Source organism: Rutidosis leptorrhynchoides, chromosome 6 (assembly GCF_046630445.1).
Source record: "Rutidosis leptorrhynchoides isolate AG116_Rl617_1_P2 chromosome 6, CSIRO_AGI_Rlap_v1, whole genome shotgun sequence".
In the NCBI taxonomy this organism is placed as follows: Eukaryota; Viridiplantae; Streptophyta; class Magnoliopsida; order Asterales; family Asteraceae; genus Rutidosis; species Rutidosis leptorrhynchoides.
Genome location: NC_092338.1, coordinates 136,879,099 through 136,904,233, shown reverse-complemented (window position 1 = coordinate 136,904,233; position 25,135 = coordinate 136,879,099). Strand labels below are relative to the sequence as shown.

The following is a 25,135-nucleotide window of genomic DNA, read 5'->3' as shown; positions in this document are numbered from 1 at the left end:
CATGATTGATTGCTTCCGCTGTGCTTAGAGAGTCTGCATATTTATGATGGCAGCTTTTGTTAAACATTAACTTGCATTCTATTTTGTTACATTAAAAAGTGGTTGTTTGTTGACTTTATTTTGGTCAACTCTTGGTTAAAGTATTATTGTATAGTTTTTTTCTAAACTTATACATTTTAGTAGATTTCCTTTATAGGAAATCATTTTTAAATAAAGAATGCAAGGTTGTTTTATTAAATTCATATAGAGTTTCGATCAAGCTGTGGGACCAAGTGACGGAGCCGTTAAGTGTTTTGACGGAGTCGTCACAGATCAAGTGTTTGATGGTTACAAGCATGTAGTTGTCCTTAAAGGTGGTTAAAATGGGTGCATGCATGGGAAGAACAACTAACTAGATTCTAATTGTTAAAACTAACTAGTTAATGTTTCAAGTAATACTTACAAGTGGAAGAGTGGGCTAACTAAGTCCACTAATAATGTAGGGTGGGCTTGGAAGCCCAAAGTCATAAGTCCATTTCACTACTAAAGCCCAAGTTCACTTAATTAACAAATTAATCCATTTAAAGCCCAAGTAATTAACCAACAACTTTAGTTAATTAAAATGATTAATAAAACTAATCATGAATGTAAATAATACTTGAAAATATTATTCGTGCAAGTTTCGTGTGTCACAAAGACGTTTCGGGCACTTAAAAGTCAAGTTCGGGAAATCATGGCAACATGTAAATGTAATGACATACATTCGTTTTATCACACGTATTAATAATAATAATTATTAATAAATAAACGTTGGAAATTCCAGGGTCGTTACATTACCCGCCTGTTAAAGAAAATTTCGTCCCGAAATTTAAGCTGAGGTAGATGGAGGAGTCGGGAAAAGGTGAGGATACTTTCGCATCATTTGATCCTCTCGCTCCCAAGTAAACTCAGGTCCTCGTTTGGCATTCCATCGCACTCGGACGATCGGAATCTTATTGCATTTCAAAGTTTTGATCTCACGATCCATAATTTCAACAGGTTCCTCCACAAAGTGGAGTTTGTCATCAATTGTAAGTTCTTCCAATGGTATGATAAGTTCTGGTGCAGCAAGACACTTCTTCAAGTTAGACACATGGAAGGTAGGATGAACTGAGCTCAATTGTGCTGGTAGATCCAAACGGTAAGCAACGGGTCCAACACGTTCCAAGATTTCAAAAGGACCAATGTATCGTGGGTTCAACTTTCCACGTTTTCCAAAACGGATCACACCTTTCCAAGGTGCAACCTTTAACATTACACGATCACCAACGTTGAATTCAAAGTCTTTACGTTTAAGATCGGCATAACTCTTTTGGCGATCACGGGCAGTCTTAAGTCTAGCTTGAACCCACGATTTGCTTTTCGCCTACTTCGGCCCAACAAATAGGAGATCGGCACTTACGGCCATACAATGCTTCAAAAGGTGCAGCATTAATGCTCGAGTGATAACTGTTGTTGTACGAGAATTCGGCGAGTGGCAAATGCCTTTCCCAGGCCTTTCTAAAATCAATGACACATGCACGCAGCATGTCCTCCAAGGTCTGAATCGTTCGTTCACTTTGCCCGTCAGTCTGAGGATGATAAGCAGTACTCATGTCGAGACGAGTTCCCATGGCTTCTTGCAAAGAACGCCAAAATCTAGAAGCAAAACGGAGATCGCGATCGGAGATGATCGATAAAGGTACACCATGACGAGATACTACCTCCTTAATGTATAATTGAGCAAGTCTTTCCATCGTATCTGTTTCCTTCATCGCTAGAAAGTGTGCAGATTTGGTAAGTCAGTCAACGATAACCCAAATAGTATCGTATCCGCCCACCGTCTTCGGCAGCTTGGTAATGAAATCCATTGTGATCCTTTCCCACTTCCATTGTGGGATCTCCGGCTGTTGGAGTAAACCAGAAGGTCTCTGATGCTCGGCTTTAACCTTTGAGCAAGTCAAACACTTACCAACATAAGTCGCAACGTCCTTCTTAAGATTCGGCCACCAATACTGTTCTTTAAGGTCGTGGTACATCTTGCCCGCACCGGGGTGAATCGAATATCTCGATTTGTGTGCTTCATCAAGTATCAGGTTTCGTAGATCTCCATAATAAGGTACCCAAATTCTTCCGGCATAACATCGGAGTCCAGACTCCCTAACCTCGAATCGAGAGACAAGTATGTTCAAATGTTCGTGAGATATGTTCTTCTCTTTGAGAGCCTCATCTTGGGCTACTCTGATCTGGCTGTTGAGGTTCGAATGGATGGTGATGTTCAGAGCCCTAACACGAAGAGGTGCCGTCCTCTCCTTTCGGCTTAAAGCGTCAGCTACAACATTGGCCTTGCTAGGGTGATAACGGAGTTCACAATCATAGTCGTTGAGCGTCTCGATCCATCGACGTTGTCTCATATTCAGTTTCTTCTGATCAAAGATGTGCTGGAGACTCTTGTGATCGGTGAAGATAGTGCTCTTAGTTCCATACAAATAGTGTCTCCACAATTTAAGCGCAAAGACAACGGCTCCAAGTTCAAGATCATGTGTAGTGTAGTTCCGCTCGTGAATCTTCAATTGGCGGGAGGCATAGGCAATAACCTTTGATCGTTGCATCAGTACACAACCAAAACCACTCTTCGATGCATCACAATAAACAACAAAGTCGTCACTGCCTTCAGGAAGTGATAGTATAGGTGCGGTGGTTTACTTCTTCTTTAAAGTTTGAAATGCTGATTCGTGTGCGGGTTCCCAAATGAACTTCTTGCCCTTGTGAGTCAGTACGGTCAAAGGACGCGCAATCATAGAAAATCCTTCGATGAATCTTCGGTAATAACTGGCGAGACCTAGGAATTGGCGAATATGCGTCAGAGTAGTGGGGGTCTCCCACTTGTTGATGGCTTCAATCTTGGCGGGATCAACTTTGATACCCTGGTCGCTTACAACATGACCCAAAAATTGTACTTCCTTCAACCAAAATTCACACTTGGAGAATTTGGCGTAAAGTTGCTCTTGTCTTAAGAGTTCAAGCACTAATCGGAGGTGTTGCTCATGTTCTTCTTCGCTCTTAGAGTAGATGAGGATATCATCTATGAAGACGATAACAAACTTGTCCAAGTAAGGCTTGCAGACACGATTCATGAGGTCCATGAACACGACAGGTGCATTTGTCAAACCGAATGGCATCACGAGAAACTCATAATGACCATAACGGGTCCTGAATGCAGTTTTCATCACGTCACTTTCCTTCACCCTCAGCTGGTGATATCTGGATCGCAAATCGATCTTTGAATAAACGCTCGATCCTTGTAGTTGATCAAAAAGATTGTCAATTCGTGGAAGAGGATACCGATTCTTGATAGTCAATTTGTTGAGTTCACGGTAGTCGATACACATACGGAAGGATCCATCCTTCTTCTTCACAAACAACACAGGTGCGCCCCAAGGCGAGAAACTTGGTTGGATAAATCCACGGTCTAACAGCTCTTGTAGTTGACTCTGTAATTCTTGCATCTCGGAAGGTGCGAGTCTATAAGGTGCGCGAGCTACAGGTGCAGCTCCTGGCACTAAGTCAATCTGAAACTCTACTGCTCTCTGCGGCGGTAATACAGGCAATTCCTCTGGGAAGACATCATAAAATTCGTTCACAATTCGAACGTCATTCACGCTCTTCACCTCAGTTTCTACCGCTTTCACATGTGCTAGGACAGCAAAACGTCCCTTCTTCATAATCTTTTGCGCTTTCACGCAACTAATGAGGTTCAACTTCGAGGTACATCTTTCTCCATAGATAACCAGTGGTTCGCCATCTCCTTGTGGTATGCGAAGTGCTTTATCTTCGCAGACTATATCGGCCTTTATCTTGCTCAACCAATCCATACCGACGATCACGTCAAAACTTCCCAGTTTGATAGGTATCAAATCAATTTCGAAATCTGCACCAGCTATGTTGATAATAGCTCCACGACTAATATGGTCAACCTTTTCAAGTTTTCCATTTGCGACCTCGACAAGCATACTTTCTTTTAATGGGACTAATGACCAATTAATCTTATCGCAAAAATGTCTACATACATAACTTCTATCCGCACCAGTATCAAACAAGACAGAAGCTAAAAGATTGTTGATTGTGAATATACCTGTCACCAAGTCGGGGTTATCGCGTGCATCCCTTGCATTAACATTAAAATCTCGTCCACGGGGTGGTCCGCCATCTTTTCGCTTGTTGGGGCATGCGTTTCTGAAATGGCCCGTCTGCCCGCATTCGTAGCACTTCTTCGGCCCATTGGTGTTTGGCTTCCCATTCAAAGTAGTGACCTTGCAGTCCTTCCCGATGTGCCCAGCCCGTTGGCACTTCTCACAGACAACATTGCAATACCCAGTGTGGTGTTTGTAACATCGCTTGCATTGAGGTAAGGTTCCTTTGTAGTTCGGGTTGGTGTTGGTGTTGTTGTTGGGATTAGGGTTTCCACCGTTGTTGTGCCTCTTGGCGGGGGTTTGATTCTAGTTTCTCCCACTGTTGTTGTTGTTGTTGTTGTTGTGGTTGTTGTGGTTGTTGTCCCATTTCCTCTTTTCGCTACTACCAGCCTCAAACTTAGCCTTCTCCGGCTCATCAATAAGAATCTGATTCATGAGAGTATGCGCCATGCGCATTGCTTCGGGAACAGTCGGTGGTTTAGACGAGGTGACATTTCCCTTGATGGACTTAGGAAGTCCCCAAAAGTATCGCTCCATTCGTTTGAATTCGGGGGTGACCATAGTTGGACACATCAGCGCTAACTCCAAAAACCTACGGTTGTAGCTGTCAAGATCGTTTCCTACGGCCTTATGTTGCATGAATTCAATCTCCATCTTTTAAACCTCGGTTCTCGGACAGTATTCCTCAATCATAGCACATTTAAACTCTTCCCAAGGCGTAGCATACGCCTCATCGATTCCTTGCGCTTGGGCCATGGTATTCCACCATGTAAGCACGCCATCAGAAAGCGTGCAAGAAGCAAACTTGGTTTTATTATCCTCCGAATAGTTGCTAACTCGGAATACTGATTCAAGTTTCTCGAACCATCTGGTGAGACCAACCGGTCCCTCGGTGCCGCTGAAGTTATGCGGTTTGCAGCTCTGGAATTCCTTGTAAGTACACCCATTTCGAACGGGTGGGATAACTGGTGGTGGTGGCGGTGGAACTTGAAGATTTCTTTCTGCTAGGGCTGCAGCGACCCGTTCGTTGATCATGTCCTCAATCTGGGCGGCGGTAGGTGTGGATCTTCCGTTAGCCATGGTATTCTAAACAAAAATTTTGACTCAAGTCAAAATCCAGTATGCAAGTAGTAATAATACAGTATATAGTGACCAACATGGAATCAAAACATCACATGTTATTAAATAATGCATCTAGGTACAAATACCACAGAATCATCGTACAGCAATGTAAATAGAACATCGTGCAAGAATTAAATAACGCAAAGTTCCATTCATTAATAATAATAAGTTTCATACATCTGAATAAGTTCGTACAATACATATGAAATACATGAAACTATATCTAGATTACATCATGAAATCTAAATACAAGGTCCTACGGTGAAGGCGGGTGAACTGCCCCTCGAGCCAACTGCTCCTCGAGCTCAGTGACTCGAGCTCGGAGAGTCTCAATCTCCCTCATCAGTTCCTCGTTAGAGGGAGCTGGTGGGGCAGGCGGTGCAGGTGGGGCGGGTGGTGCCGGTGGTGCCGGTGGTGCTGATGTAGATGGTCCGGCTCTGGATGTAGACGGTACGTCCCTAGATGTAAGTGGTCCGTATCTAAATCTAGGTGGTACGGTTCCAGGAATAGTCAATACGTAACGGGGAACCTTACGTATCTGTGGGTCGGCAGGGTATGGCACAACTCGTTTGCGAGCAGTAACCCTACGACGATGGCCAAATGCGTCAGTAAAAGCACGACCTCCATTCACCCCTGGAATGACGGTGCCGTCGAAACGGTACCGCTTCTTCGGCGGGGTGGAGGGTGCCTGAATAGGTCTATCAGCAGGATCCTCATCATCGCTGGAGTCGTCTGATGATGAAGAATCAGCGGATGATGAGTCATCCGAATCGTGTAGTGGTGACACTGGTGGCTGAGCTGGTAATCCGAAGCGTCCGAAGGCGGCCAACATCTGTCTGTGTCTGCCTGGCAGAATCACGACTAAACGTCCGTCGGGAGTGCGTCGGCAAGGCGTGTGCATGTGGTTACGAAACGGACCTTCCCCGAACTCCGCGGGGATCTCAATACCACCAATGCGGGGCTGTGACCTCGAGGGTCCGGGAGCAGACACTGGGGCAGGTGCACTAGTACCAGCTCCGGAAGTAGAAGCGCCGGGATCACTAGTGGGTGTCGGGGCCGGTGTATCGGCAGTAGCAGCAGCAGGTGTAGCAGTAGGTAGGGCGACGGGGTCTGAGTCTGTACTTCCCGAAATGCCAGTAGGTGGAACATCCGACATCTGAACAAGGAAAAATAAATTTTCCATGTCAGTATGTCATAAAGCAAGCAATTAATAGGCCAACAGTTTAAATCATGTATAACAGTAACTAACATGGCAATAACAGCAATTCGTATGAAAGTAGCATGCAATCAAAAGCAAGTAGCATCATGCAGTAGTGATATCATGTAGTAGCATACGGCATATAGCAGAAAAAGTAAGCATTAGCATGTAGTAAGCTCAGCGGAAACAAGTAAACTAGCAAGTTGTAGATTAGTCCTATTAGTGAATCCTACTCGGGTCGGTCTTAGACTCACTAATGCAACCTAATTCCCTACAACCAATGCTCTGATACCAAATGTGATGCCCCGTACAAAACCATCGTGTACGAGTCATCAACAACAGGATCATTACAAGGTTAAGTACTATATGCTGTAACAAAAGAAGTTGCATTCACGATAAAAAGGTGATGTCATAACCGACATCAAATGTTTTACATTTAAAAAACATGCTCCACTAAGTAGAAGCAATTAATAAGTGTATGTGACCACAATGGTCGTTACAAGTCATAGTTCAAAAGTACGAATGTTTGAATGCAAAATAAAGTAGTTCATGCGATAGCAACTCTAAGCAGCGGGTGTCTACAGCACGACTAGTACACAGCAGAAGCTAACCTCAAGCACCTGAGAAAAACATGCTTAAAAACGTCAACACAAAGGTTGGTGAGCTATAGTTTAAGTATAACAGTAAGTAAGGTAGGCCACGAGATTTCAGTGCTACAAAAAGCGTTTCAAAACAGTATGATAAAGTATATGTTAACCGTGGGCACTTGGTAACTAACTTAACGTTTATACCCCCTGAAAGTACACTTGGCAAGTGCGTATGTTTAAGAAGTATTAAACACTCGTTAAATGCTAGCGCGACTAGCCCGAGTGGGGATGTCAAACCCTATGGATCCATATCTAATATTCGCGTTCACCGGTTCAAAAACCAATGACTAAACGTTACCGAGCTAAAGGGAATGTTTCTGCCGTTATATAACTCACACATATATAAAGTTTAAGTACTCGTGCCTAGTATGTAAAACATAAAATCCGCATGTATTCTCAGTTCCCAAAATAAGTTAAAGCAAAAAGGGAATGCTATAACTCACAATGATATGTAGCGGTAAAGTAGTAGTCGGGAAAGGTGTGCAAGTAAACGGTCCGAAGTCCTCAACCTAAGTCAAATAGTACTAAGTCAGTAAATCGTCTTAATAGATTCAAAATTATGTAATTAAGGTCTTAAGGGTCATCATCATTCATCATTAAACAAAAGGCGTAAAGTAGGTTTCGTTTATGAAAGTAGTTTAAAACAAAGGCTGACTTCGATCAGTCACCACGGCCTCTACCCTTACTGAATTAAGGTGAGACCAGTGGCCATGGCTCCGTATATGAGTCCCTTAAGTGTGGTAAAATTTACAGAAGCAAACTCGTCTTTGTTTAACCGTGGTGACGGTTTAAGTGCGAGTAGGTCTGAAATTTCTGCACAACGTTAAAAGACATAGTGACGCTCTGAGGGCCATAAATCCTAAACCGTAACTCGGATTAAGACAAGTCCTATATGAAAAGTTATCTACTAGAAAAGATCTATCTAAAAATCATGGTTAGAACAGCCCAGGTCTGCTGGTCTGTTACAGAAACAGCAGGTCAGTAGGTTTTGGACAGAAACAGTAAGTTTAAGTGAGTTCCGGTGGTCTTGGTGCTTGATGTTCATCATGGTTCTCGTCCTTGATGCATATAGCTTCAAGTGTACAACTCATTGATGTGTCTACATAATCTTAACCAAGTCTTGACCATCATAACCCTAGTGCAAGTCTAAGACATGAAGCACAACTCACTTAAGAGTTGTATGAAGTTTGATGAACCAAAGTTACATCAATGTCTTAGATCTAACACCTACATGAACTTTAAAGCTAATAACAAGTTACAAACTTGAAAGTAAACTAACTAATCAAGATCTTAAGATGTAGAACATAGTTCCTTAGTTAGATCTTGAAGATCCAAGACCCAAAAGTCTAGATCAAGCATAAGTATACAAAGTTATTTTTAAAGAAAACTTATTTGTGTGTTCTTGAACTTTCAAAGTTAACTTTTAGTTCAAGATTAATGAGATCAAGGTTAACTAGTAACACTTGACCAATAATAACCAACAAACATCAAATTAAAGTGCAAGTAACTAAATAAACAAGTAAATTATTCATGGTTGTTCATACTTTAAAGATTCAAACCAAAGTTTGATCTTTAGAAAGTAAACTTTAAAGTTTACTTCATGAACTTCAAGTATGAGTTTAATCAACACATGAACTTGCAATCTTTTAAGAAAGTATATGTAGAATCATAACTAGTATGCTATGTTCTTGTGTGTTCTTGTAATTACAAGATAAAAGAAGAATCTAACTAGAAAGTTGATTCTTGTAACAAGTATGTAACAACAACAAGTAAGTAAACAACTATAACTAACAAGTAATCAAACAACAAAGATGATGATGATTTAAGGTGTATAAATTCAGTTTTGTAAGAAAATAAAAGGAAGAAAAGAAGTTCATAATGCTTACAATCTAGAGAGAAAAAGAGAGGAAAAGTTGAGAGGATTTTGTGTGTGTTTGAATGAGAGTAACAAGTGAGCAAGTAGTAAGTAAAAAAAGAGATTTGAATCCCTTCTATCCCCCTTGGAAGTCACGGCTGCAGTAGAAAGGAAGGGAGGGGAGCAAGTGTTTGATGGTTACAAGCATGTAGTTGTCCTTAAAGGTGGTTAAAATGGGTGCATGCATGGAAAGAACAACTAACTAGATTCTAATTGTTAAAACTAAGTAGTTAATGTTTCAAGTAATACTTACAAGTGGAAGAGTGGGCTAACTAAGTCCACTAATAATGTAGGGTGGGCTTGGAAGCCCAAAGTCATAAGTCCATTTCACTACTAAAGCCCAAGTTCACTTAATTAACAAATTAATCCATTTAAAGCCCAAGTAATTAACCAACAACTTTAGTTAATTAAAATGATTAATAAAACTAATCATGAATGTAAATAATACTTGAAAATATTATTCGTGCAAGTTTCGTGTGTCACAAAGACGTTTCGGGCACTTAAAAGTCAAGTTCGGGCAATCATGGCAACATGTAAATGTAATGACATACATTCGTTTTATCACACGTATTAATAATAATAATTATTAATAAATAAACGTTGGAAATTCCAGGGTCGTTACACATACACAAAAGTAAACAAGTACATATGGATTTAAGAAAAGATTCGAAATCACATAACTCTCAGTTCTTCAATTTGAACTAAATCCCACATAGACATCAAACCCCAACTCTCAATTTTCTCAAGTTTTCTCCACCACTGCCGTCACCATAACCGCCACCGCCACAGCCGCTGCCATAACACTACCAATAAGAATGACGCCGGAGAGAGAACCGTTGAAAGGATGGCGAAAGGTTCAGATCCGATTTAAGCACCTACCTGCAATTTCGAATTCAAACAGTACATATCTGATAAACATATAGATCTAAACATCAAAACCCCATTTCTTCAACACATCAGATGTAAGATGATGACAAATTGATACTTCGCACTCCAAACGATATAATTTCCCTGCAACTCCGGCTCCGGCGAAACACCTCCGCTTGTCAAAGTCCTCGTCGGTGTCGGCTGTTTTTTTGTCTGAAGTTAGATTTATGTTCTTCACTTCTGGGTAATTTCACATTCATCATCATCATCATCATCCTCTATTTTGTTATCAGCAACAGTTTTTTAATTAAAAGTATTGAAGTGTTTTGTGATCATAGATCTACTGATGATGTATATTGAATGGATATGTAGCCCGTTAATTGCCCCATATTGTTGTATTTTTGCCCCATGTGTTGTTGATATTGTAAGTATCCATGTAAGTTTGTGGGTTTTGTTGAAAATGAATCTAAAATGGTTGAAGCTTCACTAGAGCTTCATGGGTTTATTAAATGTGTTTGTTTATGATTTTGAAATTAAATTTAATGGCAATGTATAATGTCCAAAGATCCAAGGATATTGGGTGATTCAAATGCCATAACTTAGAATTTTTAGATGAGTTTTGTTATAAGATGTTGTTTTGATATATTTCTTTTTTTCAAATTGAAATTTATAGCACAATGAATAAAATACGGAGTAGTAGTTGTAAGGAGGTTTGTTATGAACAAAATTAGGGTTTATGATTTTCATGACAGAGGAAGAAAAAGGAGGTGCAGGTAACACCTAAAAGGGATTAATGAAGAATGGATGCAGGTAACACCTAAAAAGGGGTAAAAGGACCGATGTACCCTCATGTGCAACTCATGTGCAACACTCTACCGTTAAAATATCACAGACGTTAGGCAAATGGACTCCCCATGAAACAAATGCATACCACAATGACCCCCCAAGTCAAAAAAATTCTTTTGGACTCCGCTTGTTATTTCGAACATACCACAGGGACCCCCGGTGCAATTTTGTCGTTGTTTTACAAACTGATTATGGTAAAAAGCTATATTGATTATTATTTGCTACTTCGTATTTATATAGTGTTGATTAGTGTGACTTGCTAGTTATATGTTACGTTTTATATATGTATTATAAATTATAAATATAAACTACTATTATGATTTATCTTATAGCACATGTACTAATCTACATAGAATATGTTGTCGTAAACTATGTAGTTGTAAATTGACTGGTCTTCATAGAGAAAATATGAAAATTGTAGTTGTTTGATTCATATAATTTGTTATATAATAGTTGATGTTATTTAAAACTAAGATTTTACCATTTTTGCGGTTACTTTCATATAGAATTTATTTATTATTTACATATCCGACTAATTATGGATAAATTGTGATATTATCAAAAATTTTGTATCTATGTTTATAGAAACCTCAATGTATACATATGTATGCAATTTTGAATCTCATATCATGTTCTATGTTTATGTTTATGTTTATAAATCATATGGCAAAAACAATTTGTGTTTCAGTGTATGAGCATCTTCATGGAAAATATATGATATATTTAATTAATTGATTTGTGTTATGTATATACTATACTTACCTTTATATATTAATAGCCACGTTTTGGTCGTTCTCTTCCCAAAATCCCTCAAAACGACATCTCCTTGCTCTATTTATATACAGCTTTTCTAATTCATTTGTCTCCCACTCTTCTTCTCTCGATGCTTCCAGCGATTTCCACCTTCTTCATCACCTGCTTCCTTCTTATTCTCCATACATGACGGTCAAACATTAGGCTTTATTTACAGATCGTCGTTTGCAATTGATGGGTTTGGTGGTTTCAATCGCACATTCGTCAGTGATTGATGGTGGTTGAGTTACGATTTTTCCCTGCTGAAGCAATCGATGATGGTGAAATTAGATTAGGGTTTATTTACAGATTCTTATCTGAAGGGTAACAGGCATGACACTTTATTTCGATTTTAAGGTAAATTTATGTTTTTCGTTCTTCTAATTGCGAATGATGCTGCTGCTATATTGACTTTTGCTATTGCTATTTTTTCGTTTTTTATTGTGTTGTTACGAATTGGATTTTTGTTGTGAATCTTCATTGATGAGTGTATAATAGCTGTTAATTTCAATTTTATTTGTACAAAGATAATGAGTATTAGCAATTGGCAAAAGAAAATTGCAATAATATGTTGTTTACACGTAGCTATTTCCACTGTATGTTGTTAGCCAGTTATTTGCTAATATAAAATTAATCTCTCGGTTATTTTTTACTATGGGAAAATATTGGTAGTGTTGATGGATACATTGATGGAGTGCGTCAACGATGTATATGAAGGGAAGTTTCATTCTTTTAAGATACAATTGATTAACCACTGCTCTTTGGGTTTAATCTATTGGGATGTCCTTCTAATTTGCTTATGATGATGTTTATACTTCTTCAAGTATATCCGATTCCCTGATTCCAGTAAGATACTAAGCTATAGCTGTGTTGGTGGTTATTGTGTTTGGATTATGTTTTTTGTTTTAGTTAATTATGTTTTTTGTAGTTTAATTTGGGGAAGAATGGAAAATAGGTCTCATGTAAGCTTATGAAAGGACTCTAGAGGATGATTATCACGGCTTTGTAGGGAAGAGAGTTTAAATTGGAAGTCAGTCCTATGTAACTCAAGTTGTTCTTGCTTCTTCACGAATTTTTTCACTCCTCTTTGTTAGGTTCGGTCTTCTACAAAATACTTCTGCGACTTAACAGCTCACGTACTAATCGCTGAAGGTATTTAATCACTGAACTCGAAGTGACCACTGAAGAATATGAAGATATTGTTAGCCTATGAACCCGGATCAAGTATGGGAATTATCGTTTTGTTTTTGAATGTGAATTTAGGGTTCGTATTTTCAATTCTCATTTTTTATGTTGTGTCACGAGATAAGATGCGGATAGGTTTATAGTTTCTCCATAAGGGAACACATCTGATGAGTTGAGACAAAATGCACCAATTTAAACAACAACACAACAAAAGTTATAAATCTAATACTTAAAATATACAAGATCACTAGATTTTTTTGTTTTGTTTGTTTGTTTAAATTTATGTTGTTATTGTTTGTGGGTAGGTTTATTTATATAATTTTGTTTGGGGAAAAATTATACTGCAATGTGTTATTAGGTGATATGATGATAGCAACATGATAGTGAAAAATAGGCGTTTGTTTAGTGAGTCTTCTACTATTGCTAATGAAAGGTATAGGTTGTGACCATTGAACACTAAAGTCTTAGTAGTGCTTCTACTTAGTCTATGCTGATATTCGCATGATAACTAATTTTGCTTATTTCTGCTTACAGCTGATAAGGAAACATGTGAATCTCTGTAAAAGCCAGTCGTAATCGCTGTAAGTTCATGTTGGGTCAGTGATTACAAAGGTACACTCCAAACACAAACTTTCACATATGCATTGCACTGCATCCGTCAAATATGCATGTGTTTAATAATAAAAGGACTTCCTATGCTATCTCGTAAACTGCATTTTTGTCAATACCTAAGAGGTACAAGTACCTTTGTGCTACTGAACAACATTCTTTATCAAATTTTACTTTCTTTCAAGTGATAAACATACATTATTTTTCCATTAGAGAAAAGGTTATGTCTTAAATACAAGGTAACATCTTACATGCCAATTATAATATAAAACACACTACATAATAACATAAGCAACAACTTTTGGTTAATCATTACTGTTATTTCACATCAACACCTGTAGGAGTGTTTTGAATAACATACTGAAGGAATTAAATAGTTTTTTGAATTTCTAAAAAATTATCTAACTCTCTACGTGTCTGGATGATGCCCTTATCTTTTGATCCTTTTAAAAACTTAGTATTCTCCATCACTTAAGTCAATTGACTTATGTCAAACGTACCAGTTTCCATTGTTTGTATCTAGATTACTAGGGTTAGTGATTTACAATTAATTTTAATAGGTCTTCAAGTTTAAAAAGTCTGAATCTTACACTTTCTATTCCCCATTCGTGTGGGTAAGCAGAGACCAAATATTTAACGTATACTGAATGAAAATGGTCACTACATTGCACAGTATAAGTAAAGATCGGTTGTGATATGTCCCACCATGTTTCGGATGATATGTAGTTTCCCACCTGGTAATCGTCAGGTAATTTTACTTTACATTGGTTTCATGTGAAGCTAATGTATGTGTTTCACTTGATATTATAGGAAGTTCAAACAAAAGTTAGTTTCCTTATTGATCAAACGGTATGTACGTCTTGACACACTAATAATGGTGCATGCTTCAAGATACAAGTGGAAGTCTTCGAGTAGTTTATGGATTAAGTTTAGTTTGTCTTGATGTCGTAGTAATTACTTTAAAAACATCTTTATTCGTACTATATTATGCACAAATAGTTGTCTGTTTTGAATCAAATTAATTGGTTTTGATGTTAGTTGCTTTTAAGTATTAATCATTGTTTGAACATTTGATATATGTTTGATTTGGCACATATCTTTTGTCCCTTTTGACTTGGTCTCCATTGACCCATAAGAAACACAGTTTTAATCATAGGTTTCGTTTCATTATTGATTGACTTAATCAAAGGTTTAACGTTGTTAGTATGGAATCTACCGGAGAAATATATATAGGTTGATGTTATCCTTTTTGTTGTGTCATATGTTGCTTCTCATTTGAGGTGAAGGCAGCTCAGACGCCCCGAAAAAAAAAAAAAAAGGTGGTTGTATCCACCTTTTGTTGTGTATATAATCTATGCAACTAATTTAACAACCTAACTAAATTAGCAAATATTTGTATGTAATATCTGTAAATTTAGCCATACACTAATTGTATGTAATGTATGTAATTTGTACAGCTAAAGGAATCCTCCGAATTCTCATACCCCGATGGTTCGGAACAACATATTGTATGAAAAAAGCTTCCGTAATATTGCAGCAACGCGCAATCCAGACCTCTATCTAGTTATCTTCTATATGAATACTGATAGTAAAGGTTAATGCATTATTGATGATGTTCATAACATTCTAAGATTTAAAATTTAATCGGAGAATGTATCAAGTAGTTGTATACGTTTATATGCATATTTTGATGGACATATTGTTGCTCTAATTTAATAATAGAATAACATAAGTGCTCTAATATTATAAACTGTTAAAATTAATATGTTTCATGTTTATGGATCATATTTATGTTATTTATTTGCTTTATATGGATCAAAATATTGGTCTTTGAAATACTATATCCATTACGATTATATAGATCATATAAGTGGATGTTTGAATTTGCAAATATCGTTTGTCATTATATAGATATGAATATGTTTGGATTACTATATTATTTTAAACTATTAATCTAGGAATGCGTTTTCAATGATATGAGTTTAATAAAACCAATCGTATGAATTCCTAATATATATTTTATAAATGTATATAAACTGGTTGCGTTTATTACTTAAGTTCGGCAAACAGATTTTGTATAATGTTTAATTCAGAATTATTAAATCATTGTTTCTCAATGTTTTGAATGGCATCTCAGCTTTGAGTAATCCATCAATCGTGACCTCTGCTACTAGTGTACAGTTGGGACACTACCACCACTTCCTAATGAGGTTCTTACTCAGGCTGAATGACTTGAGAAGTTCACATGTGTGAACTTTAAGCGTTGGAAGCAAAAGATGTTCTTGTATCTGACCACACTGAACCTTGTGAGGTCCTTGACTGAAACTGCTTCCCAAATTGCTAAAGGGGAACATGATGCTCAAATTGTGAGCACGAGATCAGGATTGGAATCGTTCGGATTCCTTGTGCCGCAACTATGTCTTGAATGACATGGTTGATTCGTTTTCTATAATGGGTACTGCGGAACAAAAAATGCCAAAGAATTATGGGAGTCTTTGGAACGCAAGTATAAAACTGAAGATACGGGCACTAAGAAAATAATGGTGACTAAATTTTTGGAGTTTATGATGATTGACTCAATGATTGGTATTAGTCAAGACCAAGAACTGCAAGTTATCATTCAGGATATGCATGCTGAGGGAATTATAATTAGTGAAGGATTCAAAGTTGCAACAATAATCAAATAATTGCTAGGCTATTTGAACAGCTTGTAAGATAAGTTGATTTTGATAAAATTGTTCATGTTATAACCTGAAGTTATAACTTGTTGTTACCCAGTGTGGTGGTTAGATTTTGATGCGCTTTATGATTAGATTCTGACATGTGTGGATTGAAACAAGTTGGTTTACCTGTTTGGTTTACTCGTTTGAGTTGTAACTTGTTTGGTTTACTCGTTTGAGTAGGTTTACATGTTTGTGTTTAAACTGGTTAAGTATACCCATTTGGATCAAAACCTGTTCGGTTTGCCCATTTGGGTTGAAACGTGTCCGGTTTACCTATTTTGGTTGCAACCTGTTTGGCCCTATTTGGTTGAAACCGGATTGTTTTAACCTGGTTGTGTTGAAACCTGATTGATTTATCTCAGTTTGTACATGATGAACTGGAACTTTTGTTTTGGTTTGAAAACTCAAATTAGTTCAGTTCACATGGTACTTACTGTTTTGTTAAAACAATTTAGCAACTTGAAACCTTCTATTTTGCTACGATAGTTTAGTTCAATTCAAATTTCAGAGTAATGATCTCTGAAATTAACTTGGTTGGTCCTAACACCCATAAATGTTAGATTTATTCCAGGGGTATCCGTCATGTGTGTGCTCACATGAGCATTTTCAACATCTTAAATGAGAAGAAAAGCTCTTCAAGGGTAACCCTGCCACTGCAGATATCAATGGAAAGTGGATTGTATAATTGAAAATGAACTCTGGAAAAGAAATCACATTGACCAATGTATTGTATGTTCATGAGATTTGTAACAGTCTAGTGTCGGATGGTTATTGAAAAATTTGACTTCAGAATAGAGTTTGAATATGATAATGTCATGTTGACTAAAGGTGGAATATATGTTGGAGAGGGTTATCCCCTAAGGATATGCTCAAACTAAGTGCAATGGTTGTTAACAATGAAATGAATAAGATTGATTCTAATTTTGCTTACGCACTTGGAGTCTTCAAATATGTAGGCATGGTAGACTTCATCATGTTAACTTTAATTGCATTCGTCATTTGATAAAAGTAAATTGACTACCAACATTCCATATTTATTCAAAATATAAAGTCAAATTAGCGAGATAATATTTCAAATCAGTTAAAGAAAACGAACCACTAGATATGATCCACACATATGTGTGTGATTTGAAATCCGTTCAAACAAGAAATAGCAACAAGTATTTCATTACTGAATGAAAGAATGAAAACTCATATGAATTATGGTGGAAAAGAAACCATCATAGGAATACCTCAATGTGTGGGGTGCCTAGCAAAGGTAGTTGTTCCATTACCTAAGGCATAAAAAGATATGATCCAAGGTTCTTGATTGCATATTTATTGGATAAGTTGAGCACGGTATGGCTTATCGCTTCCTTGTGCATGAATCCAAGATTCTGGTTATACACAAAGGTTCAATAATTGAATCAAGAAATGTTTCATTCTTTGAGAATGTATTTTCGTACATTACATATGAACATGGAAGTTCTTATATGATAGACGATGAAGGTATTCTAGATGAGACATCGAATGAGTTAGTTCAAGAAGACTAGAACAACCCGAAGAAGAAAATCTTGGGCTGAGACGAAGCAAAAGAACAAGGACAGAAAAGTCTTTCGATCCTGGTTTCCAAACTTTCATTATTGAATATGAATCTAAAACTTACAGTGAAGAGGTGTCTTCCTTGAAAGGACCTCAATGGAAGGAGGCCATTAAAAGTGAAATAGATTATATTTTACAAACCACACTTGGGAGTTAGTGGATCTTCCTCGTGGATGCAATCCATTAGGTTATCAATGAATCTTCAAGAAAGAGGTTGAAGCCGTATGGCATCATTGGTAAGTATAAGGCAAGGTTGGTGATCAAAGGGTTTAGACAACGAGATGGTCTAATTTACTTTGATACGTATTCACTTGTAACGCGAATAACCTCCCTCAGGTTAGTACTTGCCAGTGCCAATGTTCGAAATTTGGAAGTACATCAAATGGATGTGAAAACCTCTTTCCTGAACGAAATCTCGAAGAAGAAATTTACATGGAATAATTCGAGAGGTTTATAGCGCCTGGACATGAAAGAAAAGTGAGTAAACTTGTTAAATCCTAATATGGATTAAACAATTTCCCAAACAATGGCATCAAAAGTTTGATCGTTTCATGTTTGATTCTTGATATATGATCAATGAATGTGACAAGTGTGTGTATGTGAAAGACACACCTAGTGGATTTGTGATCTTATGTCATGTAGATGATATGCTCGTTGCCGGTAGTAATGAGAAAATGATAAAATCTACAAAAGACATGTTGAACTTGAATTTTGACATGAAAGATATAGGTTCAGCGCATGTGATATTGGGAATCAAAATCACATGAACCCAAAGTGAACTTGTTCAAAATCAAACCCATTATGTGGAAAAGATTCTTGAGATGTCCAATTTGAATGACTCTAAGATAGCAAGAACTCCCATTGACACGAGTCAACATCTAGCTAAGAACAGAGGTGAGCATTTTAATCAGTTAGAATAATCAAGAATTGGCAACTTAATGTATTTGATGAGATGTACTTGACCCGACTTAGCATATGTTGTAAGAAAGTTAAGTAGATACACTAGAATCCAAGTACATATCTTTGGAGTTGTATGATTAGGTTACTTTGGTACTTACGATACACTCGAGATTACGTGTTGCATTATAGCAGATAGCCTGCAGTGCTCGAATAACACTGTGATGCAAAGTGGATATCTAATACGAAGAATTCCATAAAAGTTTTAAAAGTCCTAAGTTTCGAAGAACTCCAAATCTACCTCTAATTTAAGCCTTAAAAATAAACATAATATAAGTTTTATTATGTAACATAGGAAATAATTCATAAGTGCTTATTGGAGAATGTTAAATGTAGCTTTTAGGCTACGTTTAAGCTTATCATATTTAAATTCATATATTTATTTGAATTAATGATTATGTATAAATATTTCTTTTTAATACTAACTTTCCGTATTTAAATTTGGTATAAATATATATATTCGTGACAACTGTAAATTTTCAATAAGAAGTTAAGATATTTAGAGAGCCATAAGTCGTTCCATTTTTTGGCCTTTTTTCAATTCGAATGCAGGATCTGACTGTCGTGTAACATCCCGTTTTTCCCGTACATATTTAAAGGTACAAACTTAATTTTTGGTACGCTTATAGCTTGTGCATTTATATGATTAAAAGACCTAAGTGTTAGTAATTGGGTAATTATATGTATATATACGAATATGTATGTATATATATATATATATGTCTAGAGTATATGCATGTATAGTTATATGCATGAGTCTTTGTTGATGTTAAGGCTTGTGAGACTAAAGATGAGGTTTAGACGTGCATAGGAAGCGTGAACGAAGTGTACAAGTTGGATAAATCGTTAAGTTGTGTAAAGTCGTCGAATGGCTCAGTTGAAGGCCATTGCCGCGCCGCGGAAGCCTTTGTCGCGCCGCGACATTGAACTCAAACCAGAGTCAGGAGGCATGTTAAGAAGGGTCGAGTTTCCCTTTATATGTCGCGCCACGGAGAAGAGGGTCGCGCCGCGACAAATAACTAGAATCTGAGCCATGAATGATTTAAGAAAGCTCGTAAAATACGTTAAAAGCCGCGCTGCGAAAATTGGGGCCGCGCCGCGACCCACTGGGTGAACTGGTCCCGAATTTTGTTTTTAAAATAAGTGGTTCAAGGGCAAAATCGTCATTTTACGTCTAGATCTGATTGGAGCACTAATTATCCACCACTCATCCATTTTATTCATTTTCATTTCCCTTTTCTTTCTCCATTTACTCTCAAAACTTAAAAACCCATTTGATTTCAAGTGAGATTTGAGAGTGGAGATTGGTGAATCAAACCTTGGAGCAAGAATTAAAGTCGTTCTCCTTGTTCTTAGCTACAAGAGGATAGTGTTGGTAAGTCCTAACTCCATGTTTTGAGTTTTAATTGGTTTATGCTAGGGTTTGGTTCATTTGGAACTTGTAAGACCCATTTGGGGGTAATATGGGTGAATTTGGGTTATGTTGATGAATGGAAACCCTAAATAGCTATAATCTAGGGTTTGGTCTTATGATTTGAGATTGAAAGTGTTAAATGGTGTTTTTAGTCACTAATACACTTGTAATTGAAGGAAGAATAGTAAATGGGTCATTTTTGACTAAAATTGTAAGTTTAAGTATTAAAATGGGTCAAAAGAGTAATGTTGACCTAGTTTGGGCGAAATGAGTATGAATTACCCTAAGTTTGCGTTAGTTAAAGTTAATAGACTTTAATTCACTAGCTTTAGTGATTAAAGTTGAGTCTTGGCCATTTATGGGCGGTTTTGATGTAGTTGAGCCATTTAATGCAAATTAGGTCATTAAATGCTCAAGAGTGAGTAAGGTGGTTAATTCCACTTGTTGTGTATTAAATATGTACTTATGTACTAGGTACTTTGCTCGAAGCATACGGAAGCATTAAATCATCACCGAATCGTTAAGGTGAGTGGAATAATTATATGTGTAGGTATATAATGTATCTATTTGTTGTAGCGTGAGATGTGAAGTGTCGAGGTGCTAAGACACCACGTTTCACGTGACGAGTGAAGCATCGAGGGGTTAAGATGCCACTCAAGGTGAAGCATCGAGGTGTTAAGATGCCACCAAGGAGTGAAGTGTCGAGGTGTTAAGACGCCACTCCATAATAAAGGGTGAATTGTCGAGGTGTTAAGACGCCACCCGAGGGTGAAGTATCGAGGTGTTAAGATGCCACCCGGGGGTTAGTGATACGAGGTGATAAGTACACTAATGGATGTTGTGAACTCCGATGGCCTTTCGCGAGCGCCATTCCCTTGTACGATTGGTTAACCATGGTTATTGTGTAGTAAGCGAAAGCATGTTATATTGTTCGAGTTATATATATTTATGCGATTGTTATGCTAGCTTGTGGTATTGGAGGTTAGTAGCCTCGTATTGATGATAAGCGAATTGTGTTGCTAGCATGTATGCGGTATGTATATGAGTGTTTGCAAGTAGGTATATTATATATGTATGTGTATAATTATTGCATTCACTAAGCTTTAGCTTACTCTCTCGTTGTTTATCTTTTTATAGGCTCCGGCGTGGACAAGGGTAAGGGCATTCGGTTGGATTAGAGATCCCGCTTTATTTGTAAGGGGACGCTTTTGGATTTGTTAGCGTTTGGAAGTTGGCCTAACGTTTTGAATAGTTTAGTCCCAAACCATGCTCGAAGTGTCGTTTGGATTATAAACTATCATTTGTAGTGGGTCGAACTTGTATTAAACTTGTTTTAAATGGAACTTGTGAAATGGTTTACATATTTTTTTGTCGCGTAAATGTGAATTATTTTAAAAAAAAAATTATCGTATGGAATACGGGTTGGGTTGTTTCATGTCGACTCTGTGTCAGCGATGCTCTGGCGTCGGAGTTCATTGTCGAACCAAAGACTTTGGATTAACAGCATTGAAGCTCCAGAATTTCAAATATATATCCGTTGGAACGTGTATATATATATATATATATATATATATATATATATATATATATATATATATATATATATATTATTTAAATTCATAATTTTTTTATTGCAAGGTTTTTTTTTTTTTTTTTTTAAGATGAGAAGAAGAAGATAATGATAATGATGAGCGCGAATAAGATGATGATTTAGCTAAGTTAAAAAGGGCCAAATATTTATAAAAATGGCTGGGCCAAAGAGTTCGAACAAATTTTTTTTAAATATTTAGACTAAAAATGGGCTACAATTCTTTAAATAGTTGGGCAAAAAATTTACAAAAAATTTGAACGTAATTTATTTGTTTAATCTATTAATTTTTAAAATTAAAATGAATTGATAATAATTAATCTTTTATTTATTTATTATAATTAATATAAATTTAATTTAATAAAAGTATTAATAATAAGTTAAAATTAATTAAATAATAAATTAAACATTGAACCATTTTCTCATTTTATCTTGAAAATCCAATTCAGAATTTAAATTAAGTGTCTACCTAGACACTAAATTAGACACTAAAATTTAATGTCACTACTCCTTATGCTCTCTTATAGTATGCTTAAACTTAATCATAAACTTAGTCATAGGTTTATCAATCTCCTTTTATTTTATACCTTGGAAATTAAGTGTTCTACCCCTAACTTATAATCCATCCGTTCCAATTTAATAAGCTTATTTTTCTTTTTGTTATGTTTCAATTTAATAGTTAACTTTTAAAAATATATAAGAATAATAAAATAAAGTTCTTTTATACTTTAGCTGATGTAGTTGTGGCTTGATTCTATTATCAAAAGGTTGTCCATTTACTCTTTAATTTCACTCAAGGGTGCCTTCCGCACATTATGTTACGAGGGCAGTGGGGTTCTACCAACCATGCTGTTGGATTGAGTCGAGTTTTCTCTGGTCAGCAGTTGATGGTGTTATACAATTGCGGGAGATGAACACGTGAGTGGTTAAATTTATGAGTGATTCAGTGTTGGGAAATTACGGTCTCACTAATTCCCACCACCCAGCCCAACAATAATAGTAAAGAAATAAGAACAATACACAACACAAGATTTAACGTGGAAACTCCAAAACAGGAGAAAAACCACCGGCCCCCAAAGAGAGAAATACACTATATCACAAATTGTTACAATGATATAGACGACTCTCTTAAGCCAACTACACTCTTCAAAATATTTAACTAATACAACTCTCAAACAAGAGTAAGAAAGAAAGAAATAATCAAATACTTAAAGTGTATTGATTGGTGCAATTTGGAAGTGAGGCTTAACACTCCTTTTATAACCAAGTCACCCCTTCCAAGTTCTTCCTCCCACCTATGTGGGATAACATCCATTTTACCAATATAGCTAGCAACCATATTCATCTTCTAACCAAAACTATAACCAACAAATCTCCACCTTTTGGATAGAGGAGATAACCATGCTTCCACATTGCAAGGATAACCGACGTAGATGCTTCCTTGACGACAACTTCAAGATCCTCATCTTCATGCCGCTGACATTATCTCTAACCCAAGAAATAAAATTTGCATCTTCATCGAATATTGTCAAGACCCGACAATCATTGTCATAACAGACAATCATAACTCTTAACAAGAATTATCATACTCCACCATTAAGAGTATAGCACTTAGAATATCACATTCCAAGCATTTCACCTCGGCACATGTTGTTGAACAACCAGCTGAAACTTTATGGTGCAACTTCCTTGTTTGGCTTTCCCGAAAGTCCCATCAGCTACAACATCAGTTTCCACCACACAGCCTGCATCAACGCCAAACCAATGCCCATGTGTAATTGTGGAACCGCTAACGAACATCCCTTTCCACGGTGGCGCGGACACACCATGAGGATGACGTGACTTCAGAGGAATTCGTCACTCTCCGTAACAACGGAGACAATGTTAGCGTCTTTGGAGCCATTTGCCGGATTAGCTCCACCGGGACAATTAACCATTACATGCCCAGTCTTCCCGCACCTCCAGCATACCAGATTCTTCCCAGAGTTTCTCTTTCGCCTATCCGAACACAACACTATCGTATCTCCTGATGACGAGACCCCGTTACCTTCCAGTCTTTTCTCCTCAGATAGGAGCTTGCTAGTAACGTCTTCAAACTTCAGAGTTTCTTTCCCATACATCAAAATAGGTTTCATGTGTTCATAAGACGATGACAAAGATAATATCAACCTCAAAGCTTTATCTTCATCATCCACTTTAACTCCAATAGCTTCAAGTTCTGAAACAATACCATTAAGAATACTTAGATGATCTGAAATCTTTGAACCCCCATCCATACGCAGAGTATGAAATTGTTCTTTAAGACACAACCGATTTGAGATGCCCTTGCCCTGGTACAACTGCTCTAGTTTAACCCAAAGCTCATTTGCCGTTGATAACCCGTGCACATTTGCAAGCACGTTCTTTGCAAGACACAAACGAATCGCACTTGCCGCCCTCAAATCCATATCATCCCATTCTTCTTCATCGAACTTCTTGCTAGAATCACTGCCGGGAACAAGGGTGGGTTTACCCTTCAAAGCCTTGTGTAAACCAGACTGAATCAACATGTGACGATTGCTCCAAATCCATATGGACGAACACGTCATTCATTGATTTCATTGCGAGGTATTTGACCTCTATGTGATACGTTTTGTAACATTGCATTCGTTTGAAAAGGTATTTCATAAATGAATATATAGATTCCAGGTTTTTTTACATCTGATGATTCCTACGTATAGACAATCACCATTTAAATGGTTTACAATAATACATCTGTTGACAATACAGTCAAAATAAGATACATGGTAATGGTTTGATGAATGCAAGTTTCTTGTATATAGCATGTATGACTCCAAGCACATAACTTGTATCACGTATGAGCAAACAGCGGAAGACTTCTAGAAACCTGAGAATAAACATGCTTCAAGTGTCAACACAAAGGTTGGTGAGTTCATAGTTTTAATATTACACATAATCCGTATATCAATGTGGATTACAAAAGTTCAGTTGTTTCATTCAAAACGTTTATCATTATGTTTTAAATAAAAGGTGGACCACAAGATTTCAGTTGTTTCATCCGAAACGTTTATCAATCGGTTCTACAAAATTGAGCACCCTGGTAACTAAACTTTAACGTTTATATAATTTGTACCCTCTGTATAATCATCTTAATAATACACGCAAACCAACGTGTACGCTTCTCAAATAGCATACGTCCGTTAAAAGGCTAGCGCTCTAGCTCGAACGGGGATGTCAAGCCCTATGGATCCATATACTACTACTCGCGCCCACCAGTTCTTATAACTGGCAGTTACTAGTTACCAAAGCTAAGGGATTTTTGGTTCAAACTCAGTGTAGAATTTAGTATGTACTTGTATCCATTGCGTTTAAAATAAAGTGCATGTATTCTCAGCCCAAAAATATATATTGCAAAAACAATTAAAAAGGGATCAATGAAACTCACACAAAATCAGTTTTAGTATTTGTATCCATTTAGTAAAACAGTTTATAAAACTGCGC

The 25,135-nt window shown here is 37.1% G+C and overlaps 1 long non-coding RNA gene across 1 annotated transcript; it reads left to right on the top strand.

Annotated features, from left to right (window-relative positions):
• The first annotated feature begins 12,285 nt into the window (after nt 1-12,285).
• LOC139855795 (uncharacterized) lies at nt 12,286-13,314 on the top strand. Its single transcript, XR_011761567.1, has 3 exons — nt 12,286-12,423; nt 12,506-12,801; nt 13,297-13,314. It is a non-coding gene; the product is annotated as an uncharacterized lncRNA (long non-coding RNA).
• The last annotated feature ends 11,821 nt before the right edge of the window (nt 13,315-25,135 follow it).